The sequence below is a fragment of the Hipposideros armiger genome, unplaced genomic scaffold (genome assembly GCF_001890085.2).
Source record: "Hipposideros armiger isolate ML-2016 unplaced genomic scaffold, ASM189008v1 scaffold_70, whole genome shotgun sequence".
NCBI classification, from domain to species: domain Eukaryota; kingdom Metazoa; phylum Chordata; class Mammalia; order Chiroptera; family Hipposideridae; genus Hipposideros; species Hipposideros armiger.
The window spans coordinates 1109522-1115521 of NW_017731420.1; the positions used below are offsets into that span (position 1 = coordinate 1109522).

The 6000-nt window shown below is 39.4% G+C and overlaps 1 pseudogene; it reads right to left on the bottom strand.

Annotated features, from left to right (window-relative positions):
* Positions 1 to 444: 444 nt before the first annotated feature.
* Positions 445 to 907, bottom strand: LOC109382793 (ubiquitin-40S ribosomal protein S27a pseudogene; annotated as a pseudogene).
* Between the last annotated feature and the right edge of the window lie 5093 nt (positions 908 to 6000).

The following is a 6000-nucleotide window of genomic DNA, read 5'->3' on the forward strand; positions in this document are numbered from 1 at the left end:
CATCTGACTGTGTAGGACTTCCAAAGGCTGTGTTTCACCCAGCCCAGTCCTACCCAAAAAGTACACCAACATCTATCTCTCCCTCTGCCTTAACTTTAATTGACTGTCTCATGTTTCATTCCTTTGCTCTCTACTTTCAAAGAGGCATCTGAGAATGAACCCATGCCAAGATATTAACAAAATAGAGCTTCTGCTTCTGCATTATTTGTTTTCCAAATGGACTTTCCTGGTAATATGACATTGTAACCCAAAAAGTATTTTTGTCAAAGGAGTAAGAATTTGGACAGATGAGATTAAGGCATACAAAATTGCCCCTCAAATTTTGCCACAGAACAGTTTGTCACTGATGAGGCCAGTCATGAACTGGAGAAAGGTATTGAGGGAAGGTAGATAAGAATAATTGTTTTTAATGTTAATTCATGTCTTTTATTAACCCATATACAATTACTTGTCTTCTGGTTTGTTAAAGCAGTAGGTCAGAACAAAATTTGCCACAATAATGTCTGTCAAAGTAGCTAGCCATATAAACTCCAGCACCACATTCATCTGCAAGGCGCTCTTCATGAAAGCGACTGATTGTGGCATTCTTGTCCACCTTATAGTATTTCAGAACAGCCAGTTTAACCTTCTTTTTCTTATGCTTATTCTTCTTGGGAGTAAGACTTCTTCTTCCCTTTCTTAGCACCACCAAGAAGTCTCAATACAAGATGAAGAGTGGACTCCTTTTGAATGTTGTAACCAAAGTACGTCCCTCTTCCAGTTACTTGCCAGCAAAGATTAGTCTTTGCTGATCAGGAGGAATTCCTTCCTTATTCTGGATCTTGGCCTTTACATTTTCTATTGTATCCGAGGGTTCAACCGTGAGAGTGATGGTCTTCAGAGCCAGGGTTTTCACGAAAATCTGCATCTTGGAGGCGATTCCACTGCAGACGGTGGATTGGAAAGGATAAGAATCTTAATTTTAGAAATAAAATATTTAACTTTAGGTGTCAACACAACAGATTTTAGATGTAATTGCTAAACAAAAATGCCCTGAAGTGAGAAATATAAGGTTAGACAAATGGCCACAAATCTGAAGTCAAGAAGTAGTTACCCACATCCTGGTATCACCTTTCCCTTCAGTCTGTAGTTATAAACACTCTCACAGCTGTTATTCCATTTGAATCTCACAATACCTCTGTGAAGTAACTTTGTGTTTCTTAGAAGCATTTTTTAAATTTGCATTTTTAAAAAGCTAAAGCAAAAATTTCAATTTACAGAAGCTAAATTACTTATCTAATGTTCACTGCTGGTTGATGTTTTAGTTCAAGTTTGAGGGAAAATACCAGTGTCTAGCTCTACAGTCAGGCAGCAGAAGTTCCCTCTTATTCAGTCTTTTGTTTTACTCAAACCTTTAAAGATTGGATGAGGCCCACCCAAATTAGGGAGATCAATCTGCTTCATTCAGTCTACTAATTCAAATGCTAATCTCATATAGAAACACCCTCACAGACATACCCAGAATAATGTTTGACCAAATACCTGAGCACCCTGTGGCCCAGTCAAGTTGACACATAAAATTAACCATCACAGTGGTTAATTAACCATCACAGTGGTTAATTGAGCGCCTCAAGGAATAAAATAGTCAGTCTTGCTTTGCATTTAACACCAATGAAATGGCTTACAAAACCGGATTTGACAAATGTGGCAGGCAGAAGTTTCAGAGACATAAATGTGATCATTTCTACAATTTTTATTTGGCCTGGAGTTTGATCTCTATAGTAATCAAACTTCTTCTGTAGGTTTCTGTGACCATTCTTCTTGAATAGAATGTATTTTCTACCTTTCTCCTCCTCTCCTGCTCCTTCTTCTCCTGCATCATTATCATTATCACTGTCATCACCATCACCAACATCTAAGGGTTGTTGAATGCCTGAGGCACACATAGCTCTGTAGCAGGAAGAAATTGGTAATTCACAGGGAAACTATGTTTGTCCCTTGCTGGGAATGGCTTATTTTCAGTTTGAGGAGACAGAGCATGTATATAAAAAGATAAGGAAGTATAAGCCAACTATGAACTAGATAACTAAGTGCTAACTGCAAAAGGATGTTAATCTTAGATTCCAGAAAAAGAGCTGATTAGCAAGCTGAACATGGTCTGAAAATGCTTCAAGAAGGTAGTGATCCTTGAGCAGAGCCTGAGGGAAGAGTGTGACCAAAACAAGTGTCGGGAAGTAGAGAGACTATGTTAGAAATAGAGAGCACCCCGAACAAAAGCGAAAGGTGCAAATGTGTGTTCAGGAACAGGCAGTCAGTCATGGGTTGGTGGGCACTTGTGCCATTGAACAGTTTGATGTCTGGAGAGCAGCATCCAGGCACAGATTTAGGGCCAGATTGCTAATTAAAATTATTTCACTGTGTGTGAAAATTCCCAGGATCAGCATGGAGTGTCATCTACATCTCTTGAAGGCATTTCTTTCCCCAAACACAACTTACTAAACCTGCCTAGCCGGTCCGATATCACTGCTGTTCTACCAAGTTACACAGGCGTCCTCTGAAAAGCCCTTCCGGATTTGTACATGGCTGAAAGAAGAAAAGCAGCCTACCAGTTTTCATTTGCAGAGTCAAGGCTGTTTTTACCCTGTTTGTCCTGTTTATTTGGGTGCACAGCACTGGCCTGCGCTAGATTATAAACAGAGCAGGGGCAGGTCTGGTATTTCTGTCACAGGGCCCTGGTCAGTGCTGGGCACAATGTGGGCTCTTCCTGAGTGCTTTGGGGACACACGGAAACTGCCTGTGCAGTGACACATTGTACACTTTGTCACCTGACAGTCAGTAGTTTACCTTCTCCCTGGTTACTGAAAGGGAGAGACGGAGGGACTCTAGGAGGTACTAATCCCTCTCCCTAAAATGTCTTGGCGCATCAGGCAATCTCTAATCAAAGAGGATTGGCTTTTCCCTGCCAAACACATTTAAAAATATATCTTTTATGGGTACTTTAAAGAGATGGCATAGTTAGAGAACTTTAAATGTAGGAGAGCTAAGATTCAAATAATACATCAGTTTAGTAGCTGAATGATCTGGTGCAGGGGACTTTCGCTTTTCTGGGATTCAGTCTCGTTTGTATACAGACATACTTGGTTTTATTGCACTTCACTTTACTGCACTTTGCAGATATTGCACTTTTTACAAATTGAAGTTTTGTGGCAACCCTGGTTTTTTTTTTTTAGCATTAACATTTTAGAACTAGAATTTTTAACAATAAAGTGTTTTAAATTAAAGTATGTGCTTTTTTTAGACATAATGTTATTGCACACTTAATAAATAGACAATAGTATAGTGTACACATAACTCTTATATGCACTGGGAAACCAAAAAATTCACGGGGCTCGCTTTATTGCGGTGGTCTGGAACAGGACCCACAATATCTCTGAGGTATCCTATAATAGGAATAATAAAACAACAACAAGAACAATACTCATTAGGGTTACTGTGAGGATTAAATATGTAAGTATAAAGTCCTTAGGACAGTGCCTACACAAAGTAAATTTCCACAAGCTGGAGCCATTAGTATGACATTTGTAAGGAAATGGAAGGCATTTGTAAGGAAATGTGCATTTGTAAGGAAATGAAAGGCAGTGTATAGTGGTTAGCAGCGGGATGCTGGATTCAGGCAGATCTGTTTCAATCTGGGCTTTGTCCCTAACCAGCTGTGTGGCCCTGGGTGGGTTATTTTATTTCCCTAAGCCTCAGTTTTTCCCTCTTTATGGGAATAACAATAGTTCCTGCTTTGTAGGATTATTAATGAAGATTCAGGGAGACAGGCATTAAAAATACTTAACTCATGTCTAATACAGAGTAAAACCATCAACAAATTTAATTATGATAACAAACAAAAATAATAGCCATTGTTGAGCTTCGAGGATGGCAGCAGTGGCAGGGAAATCTCCTGACTGGGGAGAAGGGGAGAATCATGCAGCTAGGTGGCACACTTGATGAGGACAGGGCCACCTCCACCTGGTTTATCCCCGTTACCTAGCACAGTGCCCAGCACAGAGCAGTCCAGTTCCACCTGCTGCTTTACAAACAGCTTCACCCAGGAAGACATTCAGAGATGTCTAGACCTCCTCTTAAGTCTAGACCAGCATTGTCCAATGGAAATATAATATGAGCCATGTATGGAATTTGAAAAGTTATAGTAGCCATATTAAAAAGAAACAGGTAAAATTAATTTTAACAATGTATTTCAGTTAACCCAGTAATCCAAAATATTAATAATTTCAACATGCAATCAACACAAAAATATTAATTAAATATTATATATTTTTTGTACTGAGTTTGAAATCCAGTACGTATTTTACACTGCAGCACATCTCAATTCAGGCCAGCACATTTCTAGTGCTCAACAGCCACATGTGTCTCGTGGCTGCTATATTGGAAAGCACAGCTCCAAATCAAGAAAACCAGATCAAGTCTCTCCTTCCATCCATCCTCAAGTCCACCCCTCAGTTCTACTTTCTGTCTGAGGACCCTCTTCTTTCTCAGGTGGCTGCCCTGGAGAATGGCTACTGGCTTCTTACAATACATGTCTACCATCCACATGGGTGTGCTTTACGCCTACATGTCTTACCAGAAAAACCACATCAGAATGCATCACCATAACCTCTACATCCATTCCACGAGGTACACATACATAACTGAGCATTAATTTTTCAAGGCACTTCCCAGCTTGTTATTTGAAGTATCAACTATTATCAACTAATAACTATTTGACAGTATCAACTATCATTCTCTTTCAGACATACCTTTAAAGAGCTTTATCTACTGTGATCTTGCCTATATTCAACACTGCATGATAATTTGTTCATTCAATTTATTGAGTGCCTCCTATGTGTAATTAGGAATATAAAAATGAGCAGGAAGGATGCAATGCCTGCCCTTGGGAACCTTAAACTTGAGTTGGGTGCGCACACTAGTAAGCATAATTTTTTACATGGTGTGATGGGAGAACTAAGTACTAAGTACTCTGAAAACTCATAGAGAGCAACTAGCCTAACACAGGAGTGTGTGTGTGTGGTGTGTGTGTGTGTGTGTGTGTGTATAAGGGGCGGGGGGAGCAGTCAGGGAAGCAACATCTAATGTAAAATCTGAAGGTGGAGTTGAAGCTGGGGTGTGGGGTTGTTGGGTAGTGGAGCTGGGGAAAAGAGAGCATTCCAGACAAAGAGAGGGCAATCACATGTCCCAGAAAATGCAGAGACCAAGCAGGGGGCCTGAAAATCACCCCACCCAGCTGGAGTCCTATAAAGTACATTTGTGGCTTAGGCCAATGTAGGAGACAAGGGTTAACTATGATCAATAGTTTAGACTTTATTTAAATTCTATAATAAAGATCCTGGCAATATCAGCTCTGGGTCTGATTTCTCACCTGCCTTCTTATTCTGTATTTCTAGCTGTTCACAGGATATCTATATGTTTCACTTAAATTCAACATGCTCAAAATCACTCATCAACTTCACTCTATTCCAAGCTGGTTCTCTGACCTAATGTCTCTGTCTCTTAATGAGATCAGCATAATTCTAGTCCCCTTCTACAGCAAAGACATCTTTCATCCCTTCCATATCTTCATCCTCTGTACCCAAGCTGCTACTAAATCTCACTAATATTTTGACTGAATATCTGAAGGCTTTGGGATCAAGCACTTTCTGGCTTTCTTGAAGATAATTCGTCACTCATTTTTCTATAATAGCTCTAAATTTCCACCAATGCTATCTAAACTTCAAGTGGTATAACTTGTACTCCTCTGAGATATCATTTTGGAACAAACCAGCAGTTTTTAAAATCACATCAGATTCTAAAGTAGGAAAATAATTTCAGCAGTCCAGAAAACCCCCAAGTAATTTTTATTGGAAAAAAGACAATTCTTAATGTTTTATTTATTTTTTGATTCTGTCTTTTTATATCTTAAAACAATTCATCAAACTTCCTCCTGAAATCATCAGGTTCTATTGCCTACATAGAGAA